Source organism: Pecten maximus, chromosome 11, assembly GCF_902652985.1.
Source record: "Pecten maximus chromosome 11, xPecMax1.1, whole genome shotgun sequence".
NCBI classification, from domain to species: Eukaryota; Metazoa; Mollusca; class Bivalvia; order Pectinida; family Pectinidae; genus Pecten; species Pecten maximus.
In genome coordinates, this window is record NC_047025.1 from 12,514,351 (window position 1) to 12,530,391 (window position 16,041).

The 16,041-nt window shown below is 40.3% G+C and overlaps 1 protein-coding gene across 2 annotated transcripts in view; it reads left to right on the forward strand.

Moving 5' to 3' along the window:
• Positions 1 to 421: 421 nt before the first annotated feature.
• The window catches only part of LOC117337124, a 48,562-nt gene continuing 32,942 nt past the window's right edge, over positions 422 to 16,041 (forward strand). Inside the window, exons 1-2 of one of the 2 annotated variants that reach the window (XM_033897920.1) lie at positions 422 to 761; positions 7,256 to 7,760. The gene's annotated coding sequence lies outside the window, so the exon portion shown is untranslated. Of the gene's footprint in view, positions 762 to 5,052; positions 5,178 to 7,255; positions 7,761 to 16,041 lie in introns of those variants that run through there. The other variant, XM_033897921.1, reaches the window with a different exon arrangement.

The following is a 16,041-nucleotide window of genomic DNA, read 5'->3' on the forward strand; positions in this document are numbered from 1 at the left end:
GAAGAACGGTGACGGTATGTCCATCAGATACTTATCTTTAATACCTATATTTGTTTACACTCGGCATTGTCCTGCACTGACCGCGAGGTTTATCCCGCTAAGGCGTTATTGTAGAGGTTTAGTTTCCAGGATCAACATACAAGGGTCTCCTTATCCCTACTCATTGTATATATGGAAACAAATATTGATGGAGGGCACCTTTCACAAAAGCACATAGGTAGAATTATCTATTTCCCTGAAAGGGCCCGAAATATACTTTTGTAAAGTCGCTCGCTAACGCAAGCGATGTGTGTCACGAGCTCCGTACGCGCTGGAATGTTTATAGGTAAATAATGAAACCTCGCTAAGTAATATATATAAGAACGATTTGATCGGTATACAGGTGTGTATATATATAGGAAGTTGTCCGCAGGCCTTGTACAGTCCAGAACTTTTCTACACGACACATATGCCCTGAAACAGACTTTAGCAGGTTTTGTCAACGTCCATTCAGGGAATTTTGTCAAGCGTCCCTGAATAGAGGAGGTTGTGTCAAAATATTTTAAAGGTGTCCCGTACAAGCCCGTTTACAGGTATTTTACAGGTGAGAACTGGCTTTGGTGATAAATTACCTGTACTGTCAGTGTGGCTTTCGCAGCAGGTTGAGATAGTAACAAGTCGAGGCTGTATACAGGAGAAAAAACCTAATTTCGTATTTCGTGCTGATATACCCTCCTTTGTCAAGATTCCTGTCTCCAGGAGCAAGCTAACTGATTTGCAAGGTAAGCATTGTGATACCTATATATTCTTCACAACAGAAATAGCCGAAATATTTCTGGTATATGGATGTTCATTGCAGCGACTAAAATTGACCCAGATAGATGATGTTCAGGTACGCTACATTTTTTTTTTATTATTCATGCATTGCAGTAATTGAAATTGACATGCTATTAGGAAGATGCATGTTTAGATGTATTTATACCACACGGTGAATAATTAAGTTAATTGCATTGATACATATAAATGAACCTATGGTATACTGTGTGCACAACTTCTAGTTATTACACAACTGTAGAGATTTATAATATTTTGAAATGTGTATATATTTTCAAATTTGTGTAGCATCTCAGCTTCAGCAGCGTATAAAAGCACAGGGGACTTTATAATGTGTTGCATTATATGTACACAGTCTCATGCCCCTGTGATAAAATGTCATCAATTTCTAGTTATGATCTGTTTGTGACGTGATCTAGTGATTAAGACGACGTATCTCCGTCATGACCACACGCGATGACGTATGGGTGTGGTATATGTGTGATGTGGTGTGCATTTTTACACCTGTACAGCTAATGAGATATTGCACATGTGCAAGCTATGTGCCGTCTAATCATATTTCACTGAACCAATAGGATATTATCTTGTGTACATATCTGAACATTAGCTGTCAATCAAACCAGTTTCTTTTAATTCATATAATATGTCTACACTAGAACATAAAAGCTATCTTTGTCAATACCGGCCTAATAATTAACGTATATAGCGAGATGTATGCATATAATAAGTATGTATGTAGGTATAGAAATAGGTCACGGTTGATTAAGAATTCAGGAATGTGATATTCGTGAATGACACCGACAATCAATGACACCAATTGCTATGTTGTAAGTGACATATTTTATTCATATAAGTAGGAACAATAACATTCCTTTTAAATCAATAATCGACGCCTTACATCAACAATTATGTAAATACAACTAATCATGTATGTGACCTCTGCGTTCCATAGGGTCAAACTTGGTTTCCTGTTCCCATACAAATCCTATTTTTTGTGCCTAACCTAAAATTTTGATGATAATTTTCAAGGAAGCACTGTAAAGGTTGTAATTACTTCCATATTATATAACACTTATGGACTATTACAAAAAATACCCTTTTTTGGAAATGCTTTTGTTTTGGCATAATAAACTTATAGTTTATAAACACCAATGATATACTTGATAAGCTCCTACTGTCCTGGGAGTAGTACGCAAGAATTGTACCTGCTGCAGACATTGCATGATCTATATTGTCGACTATTTGGGATCTTATCCTTTCTCTTCTTTCCAGACAACTCTATTCTTCCTAATACTGTCCCTGTCTCACTTAAGTCCTTCAGTTGAGAGTTCGTCCCTGTGAGGAAAGTTTCGGGCTCGGTCTCCTGACCGGGATACACCAGAGTTTATTAACTCTCAGCATTTTGGGAGGGGCTGGTTCGCCCGTTGTCAGTATAATGTACCCGGGTGGGGTGTCCTGCTGGATACCTTCGGTAGTATAGTTCAGTGAGATAGCACTATAATGTAGGTATCAGTTTCGCGCTATTACAAGAACAAACACTTTAATGTAGGTATCAGTTTCGCGCTATTACAAGAACAAAACACGAACATACTACAGTTTTCTATGCATTTCGCCCGACGTAGCTGCAGGATATTTAACATTACACTACCTATAACCGAAATTCCTATAACATAAAGATACATGAAAAATATACCTTTTTATCAAACAATATTATTATTACTTTAATTGTCATGAAATTGTATCGTGGCTTGATAGTGTATAATGTTAGTTGTGGACACAGGGGCTTGGCACGATTTTCCAAATGATGGTCCATATATATATGTATTATAGTGTCCACTATAATACATATATATGGACCATCATTTGGAAAATCGTGCCAAGCCCCTGTGGTTGTGGACATGGCGCGACCCCTTCGAAAGTTCGTGCACTCGAATGCACCTCGGTATAATTGACAAAGTTCGGCAATTATATCATTACTGTGGCACAGATTGCTCTCATTTCCTCGCTTCTATAATTGGTGCATGAGTCGGACGTGCTCAAAGAGCCGGATTGGCCAACACACAGGGCTTCGAGGTTGAACAGTTTGTACAATTTAAATATGTTTTTTTCTTCTTCTTTATTCTGGGTTTATTAAAAACCGGGAAAAAATGTGGATTTAATTTTGAGCAAGAATGTTGACAAATAAATCTGGATATTTAAAGATATATGACCCACATTCTTTCGAAAATATTTTGTATTGAATACTTTGTTTGGTAATTGGTACTGTTTTCAGCGTCAATATAAGATATTACAATATTCGATATTTGCTATGAAGCCATTAGCTGTCTGCCTTTTTCACCATAAGCCGATAGTTTACTTAGAATTGCGAGTGTCAGTAGTATCCGAGGAAGATCATGTCAATCAGAATGGATCGCATACAGTTGTTTTTCGCTCGTGCGACTCCTCTGAAGTCCAAACCATATATTATCTTACAATTAAATTAGACATCGAACAATGGTGTTTGAAATTCTGCCATCTTTACATACATCCTTCGTGTCAATACGCCGTACAATTTGCGGATTTTATCGGAATCTTTTCATCTGTCCAAAAATCCACCGACTGTGTTTTTGTTTGGGGATCTTTTGTATATTATCAAATAGCAGCGAACAAATGGATTATTTCGTACAGAACGCGTATACAACAGAACGTATCAGTTTCCAAGGACAATGCAGATCGCGTGTTCGTCAGAATTCAGTGTAAGGAACTATCCTTTGAGCTCCGACCGATATATAACCCAAATAATGGTCACACAGACTTAGCTTTTACAATTTGTTCACTAGCCTACCGTAACAGAAACACATTCCGAGTGGTGTCACAAGGATTTCGTGACGTTTTCGTATTCCGTGTTTCTTGATATGATTTCTCATAATCATTGTTCTTATTTATTTATTTTTCATTTTCTAGAGAAGGGGCTGGGTAAACTTACAACGTTGTGTGCTGTACTTACATTGTCAAACTAAATTCTATTACTCAGGTTCAGATATGTTTATCAAAGTGTCACGTATTGATACATTATACATACAATACATGCAAAGTTTCATTAAAACATTAAAATACATCAATACCCAGCCATATTTGGCTTATTACTAGTAATATGACCTTGTAAAAGTACTACAACACGAACCCCTCAAGGGGGTTGGGATAGCCCCATGACCCTTCCCTGAGGTTGGGACGTCCATACCACCCAATGGTATCCCAGGGCTGACAACGGGTACGTAATCACCTGATAGCGGGGCGTTGTGCGACCCCGGGGCACCAACGGGTACGTAACGGTTCTGATAGCGGGGCGTCTAGGAGACAATTTGAGCGATGCAATCGACACTTTGCCCCCAATAAACACCACACACCGCTTATCACATAGGTCCGGTACACAACCAAGTTTGGCGTTAACGGAACTTCCCCTCCAGGTCCGCACCCGAGCATGGACAACTGAGAGTCGCCAATACCCAGTATGGTTAACTTCTGAATCATATACTATACATGTATGTACATTCACACCACGCAAATTTGAAAGAATTGCTAGATGACTGGCTGTTGTCGTTATTTCGGAAAAGAGTATCATTCCATGTTGGAACATTTTGACCACAGTGTAACAGGTGTACGTAAGAGATACAAGTAAGAAACTTCAAGAAACTTGAAATATAGACTAAGAGTTATATGTCAGAAGTATACTTGAGTATTTTAAAGAGACACTTTCCCGACAGCTTTGGAGCGCGCGTTGTCCATCCGCCATGGAAACTTCTTCAGCTGCCGAAGACATTTTCCTGATCATATTTTGACGGAATCAACATTTAAGACATGCTGTTATGAATTGAATATTATATTTGAATGAGAAATGTGAAGACAACATGAAGAAATATCGTCTGTCCCCCATACAGCCCAACACTACACTTTTCCATATTTAAGATGATTAAGCTGACAGTGCCGCTGGGACTATGTTTTTTTTTCACTACTAGTCTCGCTGGCCTTGCGGGGGCATTGCCACGGTTCACGGAGAAGGCTTCCATTCCAGATCACAGGTACAAATGATATCATGCATGACTTCACAATACACCTGACAAATACCGTTCCATCAGCCAATTAAACTGTCCCCTACCTTTTTCTGTGTCCCTGGTTTTCCCCAGTACAGTAGTTGACGTCCGGTGGTGTAGCCGATGTGTTTCTCCGATCCCTATCATGTACCCGGGTGGAAATATTTGTATCTGGGACCGGTGTGTTTCTGTTGATGTTAAACGTTGGATATCTGTTGTTTTGTATACTTATATAAGTATATGTATAAAAACCAATGTGACATTTTTTATGGATGAATGTCATATTTACTGCAGGTAAGTTTATACCGTTAATTTGACGTGCACATGTACCTATATATAGATAGGTATAGATATTATATACTTCCTATGGATAAAAATGTTATTTTTAAACGATACTTTAAACACTAATAGGAACAGTGCATTATATATCAACAATCTTGACCGTTAAAGTGGTCAAGTGTGTATCTGTATTTGTTTTCTGTTCAGGTAAGTTTGTATACGTTTGTTTGGCAAGTGTTTGTACATATTCTAATGTCTGATAGACAAGCTTATATCTACAAATAGACTTTATAGTACACAAACAATATAGAGATATATTGACGTTATCACATCAATCTATAGCAATATCAACTTATAACGAAACAAGAAATAACTGTATGATAGTAAAATCGAGTATGACAAGAAACCTCTGGCCTATGACGGGCCAAGCATCATTGTATTTCGTCTGGCCTATGACGGGCCAAGCTTAATTGTATTTCGTCTGGTCTATGACGGGCCAAACATTGTTTTTCGTTTGGCCTATGACGGGCCAAGCATCATTGTATTTCATCTGGCCTATGACGGGCCAAGCATCATTGTATTTCATCTGGCCTATAGCGGGCCAAGCATCATTGCACGTTCTCTGGCCTATGACGGGTCAAACACCGTATTTACTTTGGCGGGCCAAGCATCGCTGTGTTTAGATAAACTTTTGATGCTATGAAACCTTCAGGCTATGACGGACAAAGCACTATTGTATTATAAGACTTGGATCTTGAGGAAAAGCAAACTTTATTTTGACAAGACATCAGTGATAATGCATCACTATACTAACAGTATACCGATATGAATATGACGCTTTATATACCATTAGGCGAATAACACACATGAACATGTCATTTGATGGACACGACATCATAATACACATATGGGTGGTCAAGACGGATCACAAAGACTCGCTATATGGTAGACAAGACACCAGAACACACACATGGGTGGTCAAGACGGGTCAAAAAGACTGCTATATGGTAGACAAGATTGACACACATATGGGTGGTTAAGACGCGTCACTAAGACTCGCTATATGGTAGATAAGGCACCAGAACACACATGGGTTGTCAAGACGGGTCACTAAGACTCCCTATATGGTAGACAAGACACCAGAACACAAATATGGGTGGTCAAGACGGGTCACTAAGACTCGCTATATCGGGTAGACAAGACACCAGAACACACACATGGGTGGTCAAGACGGGTCACAAAGACTCGCTATATGGTAGACAAGACACCAGGACACACAAATGGGTGGTTAAGACGGGTCACTAAGACTCGCTATATGGTAGACAGGACACCAGAACACACACATGGGTGGTTAAGACGGGTCACTAAGACTCGCTATATGTTAGACAAGACACCAGGACACACAAATGGGTGGTTAAGACGGGTCACTAAGACTCGCTATATGTTAGACAAGACACCAGGACACACAAATGGGTGGTCAAGACGGGTCACAAAGACTCGCTATATGGTAGACAGGACACCAGAACACACATGGGTGGTCAAGACGGGTCACTAAGACTCGATATATGGTAGACCAGGCGCTATTTAGAAGACAAATCGCAGTTTGGTAGACATGGCGCTAGAAGCTAGTAGACAAAATGCTAATTGGTAGGTAAGGTACAAGAAGAAATGTTGGTTAGTTCAGACGCTATTGGTAAAGCACGGCTGTAAGTTGATTGGAGGCTGGGTGTGTACACGAGTTAACGACAATGGCGAGGAGTTAGCCGCCAAGTTACATCTCTTATACTAGGTCAGATTTCTGCAGTATTCAATTCACTTGTAGATTAGTGTCTGATCCGCCCTCCATTTGTAGGCTAAAGTGATGATTAATAGGTTTCTTCTGTTGCTTTATGTGTCTTCCGAATTTATATATACGTACATATTTCGGCCGTAAGTCCTTCCGAGCGAGCCGATGTACGTACTCACACAATCAACCTATCAGCTGTTGTCCTCGTTTTGTCTCAGCTCCGTTGTATTTTGTTCATGCTTCACATACAAAAATGCCAAGAGAAGTAGTTTTTAGTGTAGTTTTACCTGATGGTTCTGTTGTACAGGTGAGGACGTTTGGCTGTCGCGCTTGGCTGGTTGAGAAGATGACTCGTCTTAACTTTACCCGTTGACTCCCCCGTAAACCTCGCGGACGACCTGGAATTCCATAGCGATTCAACCCGGATGATATTTTGTACTTTTTGTGGTTTATGTAAAGTGGATGTTTTCTCCACTAACGTGGGTATCAGCTGTTGTATTGTAGGTATAAAGTGCGTAATAATTATATAGGAGTTTACAATTTAAAGGACGTGGTGCAAGGTACGGGTATTTAGATATTTAGGATCGCGGCCTTAGGATACCTGGTTGTCAAAACTCCACGGTGATATATAGTGACATTATATATTGTGTGTATCTCGTGAATCTGTCCTAATCTCGGAGTCAGGATTCACACTGGACACCTGTGGCCACATACCATTCATATAATTATATATGAGTACGGCATTCCGACGACGACAGAGCGATGACCGCCCGCTGGACAACGCAGACCCAAACTGACCATGTCCGGAGTTGGTAAGTCAGATTAAGATTACTTATCTAGGGATTGTGGCCAGTCTTATACCAGTTAATGGCGGTGTCAAAAAAAGGATCATTCCTTCCATCCAAAGACAAACTACAGTATGATTGGTTATACCAATCGTACGACTATCAATCACCACAGTCTTAATCACAATCACGATAGATTATCATAAAAACATAGTGTTACCATTGGTTGTCCTAATCATGATCATGTTTTCTTTTAATCACACTCATGATTGGTATTGTCATTCGCAATCATGATTGACTAATTAAGACAACAACTTGATTTTTCTATTCACAACTCCAATGTGTAGTTATAATCACAATCACGATTGGTTGTTCTAATCAAAATCACAATGTGTTGATATACTAACAAATCAGAATTGACTGTCCTAATGTCAATAACGATTAATTGTTATAATTACAATCACGATTTATTGTTCTCATAACAATCACAGTTTGTTGTTATATTCACAATCACGATTTGGTGTTACAATCATTATCACGATTTGGTGTTATAATCACAATCATGATTTGTTTCTTTAATCATATCAATCGCGATTGAAACAACTGATCGAGGTCTGTGAAAGAACGAGTTGTGTTGGCGATAAATTCTCTGGTGCAGACTATTTTACAAACTGTTATATACTGCAGTAGTCCCTCGATCATTGTACCTGGTGACCTCTGCACTGATATCGATACCAGGGAAGTCTTTCATGTAGATATTCAAGGAATGTACCGTGTACGTAGAGCGCAATGTGTCAGAGAAATCGGTATTGTTTAGAGGTAACCTCATTTTGTAAACAACGACCGATCACCTACGTCAGGTAGGAAGTAGTGAGTAACAACGTGTGGTCTACAAATGTATCTATATCTCATTAGCCCACAAACATGTGCTAGGCACAGGGGCATGGGGGTCATAACAGTATATGACATGACACAGGGACATGTGGATCAATAACAGTATGTAACTAGTCACAGGGGCATTGGGATCAATACCAGTATTTAACTAGACACAGGGGCATGGTGATCAATAACAGTATGTAACTAGTCACAGGGGCATGGGGATCAATACTAGTATTTAACTAGACACAGGGGTATGGTGATCAATAACAGTATGTAACTAGTCACAGGGGCATGGGGATAAATACCAGTATGTAACAGGGACACGGGGATCAATAATATTATTTAACTAGACACAGGAGCATGGGGATCAATAACAGTATGTAACTAGTCACAGGGGCATTGGGATCAATACCAGTATGTAACTAGTCACAGGGGCATGGTGATCAATAACAGTATGTAACATGACACAGGGGCATTGGGATCAATAACAGTATGTAACTAGTCACAGGGGCATGGGGATAAATGATAGTATTTAACTAGACACAGGGGCATGGGGATCAATACCAGTATGTAACAGGAGCATGGCGATCAATAATAGTATTTTAAAACTAGACACAGGGGCATGGGGATAAATGATAGTATTTAACTAGACACAGGGGCATTGGGATCAATACCAGTATGTTACAGGGGCATTGGGATCAATACCATATTTAACTAGACACAGGGGCATGGGGATCAATACCAGTATGTAACTAGTCACGGGGGCATTGGGATCAATACCAGTATGTAACAGGGGCATGAGGATCAATAATATTATTTAACTAGACACAGGGGCATGGGGATCAATAACAGTATGTAACATGACACAGGGGCATGTGGGTCAATAACAATATGTACCTAGTCACAGGGGCATGGGGATCAATAACAGTATGCGGAACTAGACACATAGTACATACTATACTTGTTAACTTCATGTGTGGTATGTATGCCACGGGCAATGTATATAAAAACGTAAATTGTATTATGTGTTATTCTTTAACTTGCCCGAGTCGTAAACTTTGTTCCGGGATTGGAATACGGAAAACATAAATATGTACATTTGTATACTACAAACAGCGTGAGTAAGGCCTTGTAGCCGGAGGTTGTCCATGACTGATAGTTTGTCACGTGACGAAAAACCCATAACGTCTTAAAAGTCGTCAAAACACCTACAAGGCGATTACAAATACAACCTAAGTTGGTTTATATATGACAGTGATGGTAGATGATAACATTTGTGTTCTCACGATAGGAGAGCTCCCTATTGTGTTATTGAAAACACTGAAACCAGGTTATCACTTCAGCCGAGAACATACGAGAATCCATGCACACTGACAATTCATAATTTAAAGGCTTGATCTATAGATAACTCGAGGTATTATGATAACCTACTGATGTGTCAAAATAAGACGTTTCCTTTAATAGCCTGACAGATAATTTGGTTGGATTCGCATTATATCATAGTCACTGTCAGACTTTTTAACAAAAGTCACCGCAGTTTTCCTATTTATAGGGATCCCTCTATATATCGCTGTAGATTTTTCTACTCTACAGGTATATATTTGGAGAGCGGGCCTATCGGATCTAATATGTTAGGAAAACATCAGCGTTTGTTTTGTTTTGTAAACAAAACTCGGCGATCTGTATTGGGTTTTTTTCTAAATCAGCGCATGTTTGCCATTGTGAAGAATTGTTTTGTTTTGTTTTATCTAATGTTCTATGAACAGCTATGATTATTTAAGGATGACCTCCCCCGTGTGCGAGATGTATGCGTGCAGTGTTTTTGGAGGCTGCGGTATGTTCGTGTTTGTCTTCTTGTGATAGCGCGAATGTGATGTATAGTTTATAATACTACCTCACTGAAACGTACTGCCGAAAATATCCAGGAGCTAGGACACCTGACCCGGTCACATTATACTGACAACAGGAAAACCAGTTAAAATAAGAGTATCAACTACCATTTTAATAGAAACCCCTATATCTCGGTCAGGAGACGAGACCGAAAGCCTTATTTACAAGGGTGAACGTTCAACTATAAGGCCGAAAGTGAGGCATTGTCGAGGGAGACATTAAGAAGAAGAAAAATAATCATAAAGAACAGAAAAAACTGATATTCCAAATTTCGTCGAACATGCGATGGGGAAGCAGGTCCTACCGTCTTATGTAATAAAGGCACAATACAAACAATTTAAAGGTTCCGTATATAGCGTTATTTTAAATGGGTATTAGTATTGGATCATGCAGTTTTACAATGAATATAATTACTTGTACAATACACGAAAGATATATCTGTTGGGTATGTAAGTAACTATAGAAAATTTTCATATTACGGAGGGAAGAATCGTTTTACAACGTCATCATTGACCTTTGACCTTGACACGCCACCATAACCTTTGACCTTTACACGCCACCATCACAATGCCTGGGATGTGTAGCGGGACGATTGCGACCAGGTATCCGCATGGTACCGTAATTAAACGAATTTGGAAACCAAAACCGGTACATAATACCTCTGAAGTACACTATAATACAACATAATATTTCCTTACATGGAAATTTTTGTTGTTGTTGAGTATTTGTACATATTAACTGCAGGTGTCCTCCGATAAATCGGTAGATATGCACAGACATGTAATGATATAAGACCACTGTAAGTGATAAAAGACAGTGTTTGTCCTTTGTCGCAGTAATTTAAATCGGATATATCACTTTACAACTTCAACAGGCCATAACTCGCGAAATATATCTTATTATATAAAGACGCCTCTTCCTATTTTGGAATACAAGGAAGTGTTTTGAAAGATGCGCAATACGTGCATGAAGTCAACTTTTAATCTCGTTTAGGGTGATATGCATATTTGCAAGAAAAAATATAGATGAGAGAATGTCGTTTGCCGACTTAAAAGACAGCTGAACAGATTAGTTAGTGGACAATCATCATTCATTGCGTGAAGGTCTCATTGAAACACCGATATGTGTTGTCTTCGTCAGTCAGGTGTTACAGAGACGCAAACACCTTCAACAGACCACAGGGGTTCGTTACATTATATAATAATATATGAAATGGGTCGTATATAATGCACATGTACATTCATATGCCCCCCTCGTATATATCATTTGTAACGATCGAACCCCTGTGAACAAACTGAGGGCTGTTTCCTCTTGGTCTAGTGCAATACCACCACCCTTTGACATCATGACTGTAGCGCCACCTGGATTGTGACGGGGACGATATAAGAATATATCCCCGCTCTGTGTGGCGCCCCCTAGACGTCGTGTATATAACGCCACCTGGTTTGTTTCATGTATAACTGTATCCTTCCCTGGTTTGTGTTTCGAACACATTGCCAGTCGGATGTTGTCACTATAGCTCCGCCCGAGTTGTGACTTTAGGGGACGTTTGGATCACAGGGGCTTGGCACGATTTTCCAAATGATAGTCCATATATATATATATAGACTATCATTTGGAAAATCGTGCCAAGCCCCTGTGGTTTGGATTATGATGCACACCTCTTGTGGACGTAGAATATGACTACACCGCCTCAAATCTTATTTGCATCTTTCGACTACAGCGCCGTCTGGTTTATAGTATTGACTCTTGCTCCCTCTAGTTTCCGTTTTGTCCATACAACATCCCCTGTGTCTTGAATGATGTATAGGGATGCTTAGAGCACTGCACCTCACACCGCGAACCTTACGTCTAGGGCACTTTGCAATCTGTGTTGACACTCGTCAAAATGAGGTAATTATCTGTTACCGACTTTCCAAAGTACAGGTGTGGAAATAATCTAGACAGGTAAATTAGAAACTTGCAAAGTAATGTATGTATTCTCAGGGGTGGTCCAGACCGGGGACAATGCGACGGGCCCGATCACGTGACGTGGTTCTCAATGTAATATTGTTGTCTGCAATTATCAGAATTGTAATAAACTGTTCTTTATAACGTCGAATGTCATTTATGGTATTGACTCCGTTAAAGTGTCTCTGATACCATTACTCGTTAGGCCAAACTATCCGATAAAGCGGGCCTCGTTAGTGTTCTCTCAAAAGTCCCGCAGTGCTGTGGATAAACCTAGTCAAATGGAGCCTGTCTAATGGCGGCTAATTGTCACGTGTGTATTGTTGACACCGACTGACGATGATTTACTTTTAGTTAGAGCTGTTACTTGACTATGTAAGTCATTAGATGAGTCGGATGACTGTAATTATAGACGACACGTTGATGGAGGGCGATGTGCGATCTCTTCCCATCTGTTAGCAGTTACGACAAATATTGACGCGTTTTCTCGACCCTTAACTTTCATGTGTCGATTTAATTACAGTGTTGTCGAACTCCAATAATCAGGATTTTCTATGTCGAATTATTAGTTAAATATGGTTTGTCGATCTCCATTAATTTGTAGTAGAACTTTCAGGTTAAGTATATCTATTTCGATATCCAGTACCTCATTAAAACACAATGTGTCGAATTCTGAGATATTAGATATGTTTATATCGACCTTCATTATTTGATTAATACGCTCTATGTGGAATGTTCAAGTTAAACATAGCTATGTCGATCTTCAGTAACTAATTTAGACGCGGTATTTCGAACTTCAGGTTAAACATGGTTTTGTCGATCTACAGAAACTAAATAAGACGCCTTATCTCGAATGTTAATCATTGTCGATTTTAAACTATTTGCAAAATACTCTGTATGCTGACCAGGCTAGTCAGTGGTCATCGTTGGGTCACCGTGTCCGTAAATTAATGCTTGTTTGTCGTGTCTTATCGCTGAGCTGTCCGTCAATACACGTCGGCGTCAGTCTACTGGAATGTAGGACAGGGCCGATAACTCCGTCAGGTCTGGTGTGGATCTCATCTCCGCTATCCCCGGGGCTTAAATCTCGTCAACTCGATTTTACCGACCCCGGGGTCATCGTTCGTCTGATATCATCAGCTTGGTTTAGCCAGTTTTGGCGTCCACTCTTGTCTCGCCAGACTGGAGGTCAAGACTCGTTTTTATCATTGATCAACAACATCTTGACGGGTTTAGGATGAATTTGTGACGATTTCGTCATAGGTACCATCATACTCGCAACATTTTGACTTTTCTTTCAGCATATTTTGAGGTTTTTTTTCTCCTATCACTGTCAAAGATTTCTGTCCAGGCGATGGTGGTAGAGATCGCTGTGGTCTGAAACCCCTTCTCGAAGGTACAATACTATCCATCCTGTCCTCGGTGGAACGCTTCGTGCGATTTTGTACAACCCTTCTCCTAGATATTACTAAATTCTTGGAGTAAACACTAAAAGTTTTTTTTGTTTTTTTTTCAAAATTTCAAGGTCAACAGCCATCAGAGTTTTAACAATCTCATGTAGCCCGGGGTTCAGATACTTTCTAGATCTCACAAGTCCCGATAATAAACATCACTCATTTATTGACAAGTGGAGTATGAATTACGTCTCCTATCTGATCGGGAAGCGTAAACAACATTAATTCATTGATCTGGGTCCCAAGGAGCGGTCATATCGCCCGCTCGCTGGGATTAGACGCAATACTAACAACTGTCTGCCACCAATTTGTTTACTAAGTCTGCCTGTGTTTGTTTGGGGCAGTCCTACATCACGGTATTGGTCACTATTGGTCACTTGATGGTCATACACTGTCCAGCAGCATTAAACCAAGTACACAGTTTATCCTAAATGAACTCAGGCTGTATACCGCCTAATTTGTTACGTCAAAGATAAAAAAAACAAAAAAAAACAAACAAACAAACAAACACCGAAGTTGAAGGGAACGAGACATCCGTCTCATTGGCGCATGCTAGATGATGGTATGATTTTGGCCTAATACAATTACAATAAAGCATGATTGATTACTTACAAAGTGTTATTTGTTCAGTTCCCTACGGTCGACGTTCCCGGTTCATTTATTTTATACTCAAGAAATAGTCAACATCGGTGCAAATCCTTAATTTAATGGAATGTACCGTATTGAAGAGTTTTGTTTAAGACTATCGGGTCACAGTTACATAAGTGCTATCAAAATTTTCGACTGATTTATTTTGTCTCTCTCCAGGTATGTGAACTGAGGCGCTATCAGTGTGGATTTTTTTCCGTCTGTTACCCCGTACTCAAACTTTACACCTGCATAGCGAGATAACATCTCGACCTAGCGTTCCTACTCCGGTTTCCAAAGCTCCAATAAAGGTCGACGCTAATGTAAAACACACGATCTCGGTCTGGTGTTGAAATCAATGACAAATCGCAATTGAAATCTAAATCATTTAAACTCAAATTTCGATAAGTGTTATGCACCTAACACGTATATGATTATTATGGCTGGTGTACACAGGCTATCCTTGGGCGAGGGTGTAGATGGTTGAGTAGGGGTCGAGATGGGGGTGTGGATAGTGGAGGGGGAGGGGTGGGGGTTGATATTTCGATGTAGAAGTAGAATGCGGAATGTGGATGATGTAAGGAGGTAAGGGGGGGGGGGGGGGGGGGGGGGGGGGGCTCGAGATGGGGTGTTGATAGTGGAGTGGATCGGGATGGGGATGTGGATAGGGAAAAGATGGGGATGTGGATAGTGTGGGGATGTGGATAGTGTCGAGATGGGAATGTGGATAGGGTAAATATGGGGATGTGGATAGGGTAAATATGGGGATGTGGATAGTGCGGGGATGTGGATAGTGTCGAGATGGGGATGTGGATAGGGTAAAGATGGGGATGTGGATAGGGTTGAGGTGGGGGTGTGGATAGTGTCGAGATGGGGATGTGGATAATGTCGAGATGGGGATGTGGATAGGGTTGAGGTGGGGGTGTGGATAGTGGATAGGGTCGAGATGGGGATGTGGATAGGGTCGAGATGGGGATGTGGATAGGGTCGAGATGGGGATGTGGATAGGGTCGAGATGGGGATGTGGATAGGGTCGATATGGGGATGTGGATAGGGTCGATATGGGGATGTGGATAGGGTTGAGGTGGGGGTGTGGATAGGGTCAAGATTGGTGTGTGGATAGGGTCGAGATTGGTGTGTGGATAGGGTCGAGATGGGGATGTGGATAGGGTTGAGGTGGGGGTGTGGATAGGGTCGAGATGGGGGTGTGGATAGTGGATAGGGTCGAGATGGGGATGTGGATGGAGGAAGGAGGGGTCTAGATAGGGTGTGGCAAGTTTTAGTGTCAATAATGTTTTATTGATATAAAATAAATAATTATATGTTAAAGAAAGACAACAAGAAATAAAAGACAGAACAGATAGGAAATAATGTGAACAGAGAGTTAAAGAATTTGAAAATGGTGGGGTATATGTTGTCCCGACAATATTCACTAGGGTTATATTTTATTGTTACTATTTCCGCAGGTCATTGTAATAACATTCTTTCGGCATCATCTTAAGATCAGC